General features: G+C 40.6%; 1 protein-coding gene across 2 annotated transcripts in view; it reads left to right on the top strand.

Moving 5' to 3' along the window:
• lrch4 (leucine-rich repeats and calponin homology (CH) domain containing 4) overlaps positions 1–12,287 on the top strand; it is a 51,485-nt gene that overhangs the window by 730 nt on the left and 38,468 nt on the right. The gene's annotated exons all lie outside the window — the stretch shown is intronic.

Consider the following 12,287-nt stretch of genomic DNA (forward strand, 5'->3'; position numbering starts at 1 on the left):
AAGTTGAAGCGCCGTCGTGTTTCCATGACGTTAGTGTTTGGATCGTTCATCAAGGATCAGCTGAGCTCCGGTGAAGTAACTTTCCACGGAGGAGCAGCAGATCTCAGTTCCTCTTCCTGCTGGACGGGAGCGTCGGAGTTCCGCGCTGCGTCTGTCTGTCATTTGGACTCTTTTTCATGAAACTGTGGAGCTGTTTGTGTCTGTCTGTGGCCTCCAGCTGCAAAGCAGTTTCTTCAAGCTCATCTTTGCTGCTGGGGTCCGGTTTGGGGGCGGGGCGTCCCCCTCTGGGCGTGTCTCCGTGGAGACCCACGTTGCAGGCTGAGTGCAGTCATGATGGAGAATAATGCGGAAGAAGATGGAGAGAACAAGAAATGTGGGAGTGAAATCACAGAAGCCTGTGGATCAGTCTCACATGTGTCAAAGCCAAGGCCCGGGGGCCGGATCCGGCCCTCCAGATCATTTTATTTTATTGTTATTAATGTTATCTTGCGCTTATTTCTAACTTGTATAATTTTGACAAAATATATTTTTATGGAGAGTAAAATATTGAAAGTTATTTAGCTGATTTAATCTGGAATAATACCTTTTTATTATTCATGATTATGTTAAGAAGTTAGTTTTTAAGTTCTAAAAATGTAGTTTTAGAGTTTTCAATAAATGTTCATCCTGTTCGGCACACAACCTCAGGTGTGTTTTTGAATTTTGGCCTCTTGTGCGGCTGAATTTAACACCCCTGCTATAGACAGTATTTGTAGCTGTGAGTGGATTGTTGACATTAATTGTAATCAATTAATTGTCATGAAAAGGTGTTTTAACATGTTCTTTAGCATTTTCCTTATGATAGAGGCTGTGCATGTAAATAGAATTGAGATTCAAATGTTTTTTTTTTTTTAGTATTTCTCTATTCAAATCATAGTGAATCAGGAGCAGACAAAAAAGTTGTTTGAAAAATCTTGTAGCAGAAACAGAACATATGCTTGGTGAGCCACTGCTCTGCTCCAGTCTGATGTATCCACGTACAGACACATAGATCCATGAACGTCTTTGTTTTCCTGGTCTGAGCTGGAATCTGGATCTAAACTGTTCGGCTGGATAGATCTGATATTGATCAACATTTTTGTTACACCAATAATGTCAGGTTGGGCTTGTGAGGAGCTTTAAGCTAGCCGTAGAGAGTGTAACAAATGCAGCCACAACTCAGAGGTACATTTCTAATGAACTGCTGCTCTACAGAAACTATGTTCTAGAAACATTGTTTTTTAGATTGGGACTAAAAATGGCAGAATCATAATTAAAATTAAAGATTAATCAGAGTAGGACTTTGAAACTCTTTCATACATACACATTTGTTCTATGTCGGCTTTTAATGCAGTAGAATTTTTACTCATCAAAGCTGTAATAATATGTTTTACTTTACATAAAAGTCTTAATATATTATCTCTTCAAAGTGATGTGATTATTATTTGAGTTGTGAAGTTAAAGAAGACCAAGTGATCATGAGGTAAAAGATCTAGTTTGTTTAGAAAGTTAGGATGTAAATAAATGAAAACCATAACATTGTCACTTTCCTTAAAAGAAAATAAAAGCTATTTTTGTAATTCAATCAAAGGAAAAAAATCAACATAATCAACAATAACTTTTGTCTTCATGGTCCACATTGCACTTTTCCTGAATTTGATATCAAATGAACCTTTAATGTTAAATGCCATCAGAGAAAACTGCTATTTATATTGATATTATACTTGTATGTCAAACACATCCTCCCCTGAGAACTGAATCCGTGTCTGTAAGTACATCCTGTGTTCGTGTCGGGGGTCTTCCTGCTTCAAAGCCTGAAGATCCTGGCTCCAGGGGTGGTGTGTGTCAAACTGGTCTTTACTCAGCTGCTGTTTAAACTTGAAAACACACTGCTATCATTGACCTTGTGACTTAGCATTACATTATCTTAGCTGTTGAGGAGACGGATAGCAGTGTCAATGTGCTGAAGATCACTACAGGAACGTGTGCTTCACTAAATGTTTGAGTCCAACTCAGATCATCTTTTGATCTATTGCCAAAGCGTTCAGTGGTCTTTTAATTATGACTGTTTTTACCCAAATCCAACAAGCTGTGTGGTTTTCTAGGACATAGTTTCTGCAGAGCAGCAGGACATCATTAGAAATTCCCATCTGAGTTATGGACGGGACTCTTGGTTTGGGGTAAACCTGTCCCCACTTCTCATTTTCCTTTTGTTTGTACTCTCTCTCAGAAATGCAATTTTAATCTTAATTTTCTTTATCTATGTCTTTCATCATCGTTAAAAAGCCCCAAAACACCATTTTCACTGCAGTGGATCTTTACAGGGGCCATACTGTGCTTTTCTTTAGTCTTTCAGAGTAAACTTTATCATGTTTATGATCATATTTTACTTCTGGAACACTAAAAAACACATTATTTATGAAATATTAGTTATTCTTGCGAACTCTTTTCAAATCTAAAAGTAAAACAAATCGATCTCTGAGGCTCCACCTTTCGCTCTTTGACCTAGAGCCGGCCTCGTCAGCGTGTCACCCATAAAAAAACATCAGATTTTTCAAAATATTGATGTACTGTACTGTAGAGCCTGGGCGTTCATCCCACAAATTTGGCACAGACAGAATGATGATGGTTAATGGGTTCATTTTGCTGTGAAATTCCATAAAAAATGCAGACAACAGCAGATAAACATTTCAGGATTTATTATTGATTTATTATTTATTATTGAAATGATGAGAATATTGCTCTGATTAGCACTGGAAGTGGACATTTTTCTCTTTGAAGCTTCAAAATCTTTTTCGCTTTAATGCGGATCATTTTCCTGGAGACATACCCTCCTGTCTGTGCTCCATAATCCATGGTCAAACCATGAAAGTTTTCCACCACCAAGTAGTCTCCTCCCTTTCTGCAGCTGTCTTCCTAATATCCTCGTCCGCTTGCTCCATTCTCGGATACGTTCAGGATTCATCCAAACATGCCGTGCAGATTCCTCACCATTGCTATCCCGGCTCACAACACAAACAGTGGTGTCTGCATGACTGTGCACGAGCCGGGGGTGGGGGCTCTCAAAGCTAGCTGATCACAGTTAGCTTTGCGGAGGAAGTGTTTGTGTTAGCCTGGGGGCGGAGCAGACTCTTCCTGGAGGGGTGGTTCTCAACTTGTGATGTCAGCATGTGAGAAGCCGCTCGTTTTCGTGGGTATGGGAGGGGCTGGTAGTGAGAGAGCAGGTTATTAGAGAATTACTCAGAAATGTGTGAACAGATCAAAATACCGATTTGGGAATCTTTATAGAGAGGATTGAACAGTATAATGCACTTAAAAGATCAAAAGTTTGTTTTTCGTGGTATGGACCCTTTAGTCACATTTTTGTACACTGAGCAGATGGGCTAAACTCTTTTATTTGTTGTATTTATTTATTTTTTACAAAGCATTTTGAGTGAATATATCTGAACCTCTTTTCCTGACATGAGTCAGACTTGATGTGTTGTTTGAAGAAAACTGTTTGAGGCGCGTCCTCCTGATACCATAAGATCTCTGATTGTTGGCTGAAGTCTCCCTCACAAATAAAAAGTAACTTGGATTTAATGATGAAATTCATCATTTTACAATTAACATAAAATCTGATGGTCAGAACTTTCAAAAGTATCCTCAAATCTTTTAAACTAGTTTAAAATACACATTTGAAACACTTCAACACATTACACTAATCAAATCAGAGCCAGTCCAGCTTTTTATAGTCGGCCTAACCTAACCAGCTTGTGTTAATCCTGTTTAAGCTCAATCAGACACAAACCTGACCATGTTAGAGATCTGTTTACAAGTTCCTCTGAGTTTAGACCTTAGTTCCTGTCGAGCAAATTCAGGTCAGGAGAAAGTCTTATTCCTATTAAAGGCTCCAGTATTGAAGTGTCGGCATCGTCTTCATCAGAAACGACCCAAAGGACTGTGACTGAAGCAGACACCTGTGTGTGATTCATGCGGTGTTCATCCAGCGTCCGATGGCGCTCTGCTGGGAGGATCAGGCTTCACCTGAACTGTTCAATCCATGAGTCAGTGCATACAGACGTCTTTGTGGTCTGCTGTAGTCTCCCAGTAATAAGGGAGTCTGGGATTCACCTGCCAGTTATTCCCACAGACATGAGCTCTGCTGTCTGTCCTACACCGCCAGCGCTCTCAGGTGACTCACCTGTCAGGTGACGACAGGGCTGCAGCTGAGAGGCTCAAGAGCTGACGTCACCACATGTTCATTCTGCTCTTCAGAAAGGACAGAGTTTGATCAGAAAAACCTTACAGTGTTTAGGCTAACACGGGAAAGATGATCGTTTTTCCTTATCCCCTCCTTTGTTTTGTCCAGAAGTTCTTTGTATATCACATGAACTGTATTTAAAACTGTGTAGACACATTTTTATTGATGACTAGGATAAAAAAAGTTCAGCACACTGTCTTGTGGGGTCCAGATGACCAAGGAGAGCGGAAGGGTTACATATATTCACGGGCTATGTTTTAATTTATTATAGTAATTTTCAAAAAATTTAGGGTATACCTAATATTTTAGCAACATGCTAGCGTTTTTGGCTAATTTCTTATCTACTGGTGTTTTTAAAGCCAAATTTAGTTTAGCTTCTATTTTAGCAACAAGCTAATATTTTTGACTAATTTAGTTTACTAATACATTTTATGCTATTTTGGAGTTTAGCTAGTATCTAAGCAACGAGCTAGCTTTTTTGGCTAATGTAATGGCATGAATTAGGAATTTTTAAGCAATTTTACTACAAAATGTTAAGAAATTTAGGTCGACTTCAACGCTCTCATAGTTCTTTAACAACATTTCCAGTCTTTTAGCAAATGTAACATTTTGCAAACAGCTTTTCCATTTTCATTAAATCCCTGCAGCAATTAAAGTCAATAGCGTAGCCATTTTCAGCAAAAAGCTTCAGCAACTACTTTCTAATTTAATAAAGCATTATCTTCATCGTCTTTATTTTTAGTTACTTTAAAGCTAATGATGTGTTTTACATCCACTTTACACATGACTCGATTAGTCGACAAATCTGAAAAAACAATCGATGATTAGTCAACTTTAAAATAATGGTTTGTGGCAGCACTATTGATGACACAATGATGTGGCTTTTGCCCCAATATCTTTTACAAGTTTTGTATTTTCTGTTGGATAAAAAGATCAGAAAAGTCCCTAAAATGTCATCCGTCTGGCCTGTTATTCTCCTAGCTGTTCCCTTCTCATCAACAGCAGCACCGGTCCATAAACGCTACATTCCTAAGCCTTCATTTGTCATCCTTTTAACTTTCATTGACTGGAATCAAAGTGTACCCTTGGCTGTTTGTCTCCTCCTGTAGTGCCTGTGGTCGGGGGTTCAAATCCCACTGGGAAAGCCTCAGAGAGGCTCTGTGCTGAAGCAGCTTTTCTCTGGAGGACACTTTGGAATTTCAGCAGCAGGTTGAACTACAGATGACTGCTGATTACAGAGCAACTCCTCACTCCATATGATGAAAACATCTTTGAATTTTCCTTCAGTATCTCCTTAAGCTTTTTGTCTTTACTGCTAAAGTTTGCCTGACACTTGTGTAGGTGTTAGTGTTTGGATTTAACAAAGTTTTCAGAAACTGAAATAACATTGAGTCAAGAATGGAACTGCTTCACTGCCACCAGATATGTTATCAATAAGACGGGTATCATTATGAAATCTTGTTTTTGATGCTTTGGCTGCATTTCCTGGATTTTTCTGATCATAAGGTTTTGTTAAAATCCTTAAATTTTCCCAACAATTGATAGTATGCCTTATGGTCTGAACTTGTTTACTTGTTCAGTTGGACAAAGAGGAGTTTTTGCCTGTTGAAGAGAGTTCAGAGGGATAAGTAGAGTATTTGAAAAAGCATTGTTTTTCTCCTTTCATGAGCTCTAACCACATGCTGCTGATCTTAGCGGTGATTAATAATGAGGAGAAGGCGCCCCTGACCTTACAGCTCTTCTTCCCCGTGGGGAGGGAGTCCACAACATCTGAGCTGGGTGAACTGCAACCACCGAGAAGAAGCATGGAGAGAAAATAGACTCACTCAGACATGCATAAATATAAAAATGACAAGATTAAAAAATACAAAATAACATTTACACATGCACAAATTAAAATGACAAAAGCTTGAAACTAATTACACACACAGATCTTAATGCATAAATCCTTTGTTACAAAACAACAGTTATGGACAAATCTGGGGTGAGATTCCCGGGCGATGGCGTGGCTCTCATCTGGGCAGCGGCGTGGGTCTCGTGTGGTTGAGGCATTGGATCTGGACCTGGAGCCTCTTGGGATGAAGCAGGTCCCTGCCTGGGGCTCCTGCTCTGCTCGCTCTCTGTTCCTGCTGGTCCTCAGCCTGGGGACCATTCCTCCATCTCATTCTGGGGGTCTGGGGTTTGTGTTCCGGGGCCTTTGTCTATTAGGGGGGTTCTTGTGTGCCTGCATTGCCTGCCGTGGGCTCTGGTGTGGGGTGCCGGACCTCCTGGCTTTGCTGGAGCATTCAATGTACTTTTCAGAAGCAGAAATTCTTTCAAACCACCTGCCTGCTAACTTTTGCACAAATATTGGTCATGTTTTAACACCCCTCTCCCGGAATGCTAGATACGTTTAAACCAGGGGTCCCCAAACCTTTTCTTGTGAGGGCCACATAACTTTTTTCTTGACTGATGTGGGGCCGGCGTCAGTTTGTAGTCTAACAGAAAAAGTCTCTTCTGAGGGCAGTTCTGTCTGTGATTGATGCTAGCAGTTTTTTTTGTTACCTGGAGGATGTTTCTCCCAACTACGATTGTGAAAGTAGAAGAGTTACTCAGCTGAAATCTGTGTTCATATGCTGGACGGGACAAGGCACAGCTGCTCAGCTGAAGAAGTGTTGAACTCTCCTGAAAGGAAGCTTTCCGTATATACCATGACTCACTGAGAACTTTGGCTTATTGTTATGGTGCAGGAGGACAGCAGAAGCATCGCTTGTTTTTTCACGATTCTTTGATGGATCAAATATAAACCTTAAGTTGAGTTCCTGGACACCCCCCACCCCTCTTTCAGCAGTCTGCCCTCTTTCCTTGGCTCTCCTGGGAGGAGAACATAAAGATCATTTTTGGGAAAGTCTTTTCTGGTCCAACAACAGAAGTTTGGCTGGGGGGGCAGTGTATCACAGCCGTGTTTAATCTCAGCACCAGCCCTCCCTACATCCTCTGGGGAAGGTCAGAGGTTCACTAGAAGAAAATGTCTCCTCCCCAGAGTTTCCTGCAGCTCAGACTGCAGGAGAACAAAGCTGAGCTGTGGAGGGTGTGTGCACCTTGCAGCCCACAGGGCAGGCCTGTGGTTGACAGTGGTGTTTGATGAAGGTAAGCAGCCTGCCCCCCCCGGGCCAGCTCCTTTTATTACCGGCCCTCTGTTGACTTTGAAGGGCTAATGTGGCTGATCTGTTTTCTAAGGTGTGTTGGCCTCAGATAACTTTCAGGCTTAGTTCTGCATTTGAGTTGATGCCAAACTAAAACTGAACAAATGAAGAATTCTAAACATGTCTTTGCTCTCAGGATTGCTGCTTGATGACAAGCGTCAGAAAAAAGCAAAAGAATCTGGCAACAGAGAAAAATATGGCATCTGAAAATTAATAGCCAGAAGTCCCTCCCCCTGCTGGAGCTGGCCTCAAAAAAAACATCATGTGCCCCCGAAATCATTGGCTGGAAGTCCTTGACCAGAACCCCATGTTTTAAGCTATCCACCATGTTTTCAGTTTCTTCTCTCCTTTTTAACCCATTTCACTGGCTTTGATCAGCTGATTCACAGAGAAAAAAAACTAAATTTCTCTATCTTTTTCTCCTGACTTAAACAGGTGTAATTATACAAATGTGAACACTTATTAATATTGACTTGAAAGAAATAAAACAATGAATGTTCTCTGTCCATTTGAAGCTCATCTTCACACTAAACTGGTAGACAGTTACAGTTTATTCACATTTAGAAGCTTAAAAGCTGATAGTTCTGAAAGGTTTTTAAAATATCCTTTTGAAACGGTTTCCTAAAGTTTAGGAAATCTTCGCTTACACTAAAGTTATGAAATCTGCTCCAGGTAGAGATTGTTTCTGACGCCATCTTGCATGTGACCAGTGGACCATCAAAAAAAGGTCAGCTTCAGGTCCAAACAGCTGTTTGAGTTTCCTCATTGCACACATGGTTGGTAAAGGCTGTCCAGCAAATGATCAACTGATAAGTGTCCCTAGGGAGGGCTGCCCCAACGATTATTTTATTAGTCGACTAATCACTGATTCCTTTTTCCAATTAGTCGACTAATCAGGTCAAGCGTAAAGTGGATGTAAAGTACACGTCTTAACCATCATTAGCTTTAAACGAACTAAAACTAAAGACAATTAAGATGATAGTTTATTACTTCTGATGAATCATGCAGCTTCTGTCCTTCATTAGTTTCTGGGATTAAAACAAGATTAAATCAAATGAGAGAAAGATGAGGAATATACTTCCTATCAAATTAATTTTGACAGATGACCTTTGACCCTATACCATCCATCAAACTCATTTTGACAGATGACCTTTGACCCTATACCATCCATCAAACTCATTTTGACAGATGACCTTTGACCCTATACCATCCATCAAAATCATTTTGACAGATGCCCCGCCCCTCAAGATGAAGTAACAGTTTAATATAATTTTTATAACTAAAGGGTACATAGGGTCAAAGGTCACATGGCCTTGACTTTGACTCATGTGACATAGACGGTTGGATCATTGAATTCTAACATCGTTTTTTTCCTCAGGATGATGCTGTTTTCATTGACGTCCCAGATTTTATGCTAGAGTCAAACAAAAGTTGAGCAGTCTCAGCTGAGCTCTCGCCGTCATCCCGCCGTTCCTTTCATTCCACGTCTGCCGGCCCCATGGATCTAAGTTATATTTGATTTGGTGTGAACTGAACATTCAGAGGACAAAGGACTTCACTGATCAGTAGAGGTTGACTGCTTTAGTCAAACGGTCATAAAGTGAAGCTTCCCTCAGATGCAGACGGATCCTATTCCTTTCTTTTTGGTTTCCTGGTGATTTCATCTCAGGTCCAGAGTCACCTTGTAAAAAATGTTTTTATTAAAGATCACTGCCCACACTTAACCTCCACAAAGCATGATTGGATTATTCCACATTGTTCCTCTATAGAACTCCGGGAGATGACGTCACACAGGGTCGACCCCCTCAAGGCACCGCCTTTTTGGCAGCAATCGGGCTGACGGTTGAATCAGCTGACGGCAAGGCTAACCATGGTTGATGATTGTTGGGCTCCAGATAGTACAAATAGGTGCAGAAAAAATAAAAGTAGAATATTCCCCCTTATCTGCGGGGGTTAGAGACCAGAGGAATCCACTAATACCCCCGCGCCAATAGAATGTCTGTTACCAGTCCATCCATACTCATCAAAAACACTGATCATACTTTTTGAAATATTTATTAAAGAAAACTGGATTATTGCTCAACATCAAGAGTTTATGACTGTACAGCAGCCGCAGCGACATGAGGAGAGTCTCTCTGTACCTCAAAATCAGGAGCGTGCGCTTCCCCGTCATTTAAAATAATATGAATTCATTAATTATTTAATATTTGCTGAGGATGATACATATTCTTCCCATTATCTTCTTTAACATATCTTTTTTTTTCGTCCGTTTCTGAGTCAGTTGATGGAGAGAGGAGTGCCTCCTCCTTCCCCGTTCAGCTCTGCTCCACTGTGCAGTGATCTACCTCAACTATCTTCCTTCTCCAGAGAAGAGAAATATAAAAATGACAACCAGATGTGTTAGCTAAGCTAATGTTAACAAACAACACTCGACCCTGCTGCTAGCCATGCTAATGTTAGCTTCCTGGACTGATTCTGATTTTTTTCAATTCTTTTGATTCTTCAATTCAATTCAGTTTTGAGTTTACAGATTTATACACATTTGTTTAAAAATACAATAAAAATTTATGATTTAATTTGAATATATTCACATTAATCTGATGCAGTTCACATCCTGTAAATGTATCAGTAAAATAATGAGATTGTTAATATCATCCAGTGTTACATGGATTCTCTAAAGGAGAAGTTCTAACTAAAATGTTCAGATCATTAACATTGTAAACATTGTTCTGCTTCTCCTGGAGGACGTTTCAGTTTGACCACTAGGTGGTGATCGGACTATTGTATTACACCTTATTCCAGAAGAAGAAGCAAAAAACAAAATTTTAGACCACAAATAGTTACTTTAAACATTATTTCCTTAAAAGAGTTTGAAAAATTAATGCATGTGAGTGAATAAAGATGTTCATTTAGTCAACAATGCATGTTTAGGTCGACCGAGCGTTAGCATTAGCCGTCCTATGGGGAATTCCATTAAATGTTAGCATCAAGCTAGCAGACTTTAGCTTTATGTGCTTTATGTGATTTCTATCTTTTGTGAATCGATTATTGATCTATTAAGCTTAAATCGATTCAAATGGATTAAGCGATTTTTTTTTTTTTTTTTTTTTTTTTTTTCAACCCAGCCCTACTGGATAGCATAGACCTGGGTCGTTTTCTTCAGTGGAGATACCTTTAAAAAGCATGCTGGGAACATTATACGGGTCTGTAATATTTAATCTTCTTAATGTTTTTAAATAAAGCTCAATGTCATGTGAATTAAAGTGAGATGAATACTCCGATGGCTTGAAAGTTTCAGCAGTGGCGCTCATGGCGGCGCTGTTCATTTTGCTGCCAAAATGGCCAACTGACTGCAGGGAGTCCTGTGGGGTCAGGAGCTTTTCTGTGTTCTTCATCATGGCATCTGTATTTCTAGGTGATGCAGCTGAACTGCATGACAGTGATAGTGTTCGCATTTCCTTCTCCTAGCCGCTGGTTACACTTGAAGCTGAAGTTCTCGGTCTTCATTTTCATCGATCCACCTTGCTCTGTCATTTTATCTTCACTTTTTCCTCTGTGAACTTGTGTGATCTACAGCAGCATAAGCTGTTTCTGTGTGTTTGATGGAGTTGCTGCTGCTGGAAGAGCCACGCTCTGCTGTTCATCGGTGTAATAGCAGGGTGTGTGCAGATGTGTGGTTTCAGGCTCGTGTCGGTCGGTCGCTTCCGTCTGTTCCGTGTTTTGAGCGTACATGTGCACGCCTGATGTCAGATTGCACAAGATTTCCTCCTCTTTTTGGATGCAGGTCGTTGGTTTTGCTCTCTTGAGATTTTACCTCTCTGAGATAACATGGTGATGAAGATGATCATTGAAGACTTTTCTTATTAATGCCCAAAAATATTCAGATGGATCTTTTTCCATCAGCTGGAAAGAGCCTAATGAAAGAGTTATTTGTTGATTTAAAGTTGGTGAAGGCCACAATTATATTTCAGGAATCTCTCTGCTTTCAGGACTGTTGGGACATCTTGATGCGTTTAGTCGAAAGGTCTTCCTCTCCACGCCTGTCTGACTGAAAGCTGGTGGCCTGTTTTCTCTCGGAGAGCACAGCAGCTGGTGTGAAGGGGAATCCCTCCTCTACCCCCATTGGGGGGTTCTCCAGAGAGGAGGCGGAAACACATGGAGGCTGGGGGTCAAAATGCCAGATCAAGATGAAGATCTTTTCAAACCAGGTTTTCTTGTTTGCAACAGAAGAGAGTAAAGCAAACCCCCAACAAAATGTGGAGGTCCAGACCTGATCCTGGTTTAATCCTGTGGTGGAACCATTAGCACGCGAGTAAAGAGATTACCTGTCTGCAAACCTCAGTAATAACATAAATTAAGGACACAAACTTGAGAAAGTCTGATAGTTTTAAACAGAAACACGTTAAAGTCTCACTCTGATCATCTATTTTCAGTGTTCTCAGTAGTCTTCTCACGATGATGAAACTTGTGTAGTTTGTCGAAGACCTAGTGTCTGCAGAGCAGCAGACACTAGGTTCATCAGAAATTCGCCTCTGATTTGTGGGTGGGACCAGTGGAGTGGAGTAAGCCTGCCTCCTTTCCCATCATCGCTTTGTTTACATTGTCTCCTGCTAGCTTAAAGCCCCTCACACCACCAACCAAACATTAGCGGAGCAACAAAACTGGTGATTAATATCAGAGCTATCCAGCTGTACAGTTCTGATCCAGATTCCAGCTCAGACAAACGACGTTCATGGATCTGTCAGTCCATAAGTGGATGCAGTGGAGCAGGGAGACTGTGGCCTGCTGAGTATAGCACCTCCATCATTGTTACAAGCTTTTTCAAAACTGCATTTTTTGCT

The sequence above is a fragment of the Oryzias melastigma genome, linkage group LG18, assembly GCF_002922805.2.
Source record: "Oryzias melastigma strain HK-1 linkage group LG18, ASM292280v2, whole genome shotgun sequence".
Classification (NCBI taxonomy): domain Eukaryota; kingdom Metazoa; phylum Chordata; class Actinopteri; order Beloniformes; family Adrianichthyidae; genus Oryzias; species Oryzias melastigma.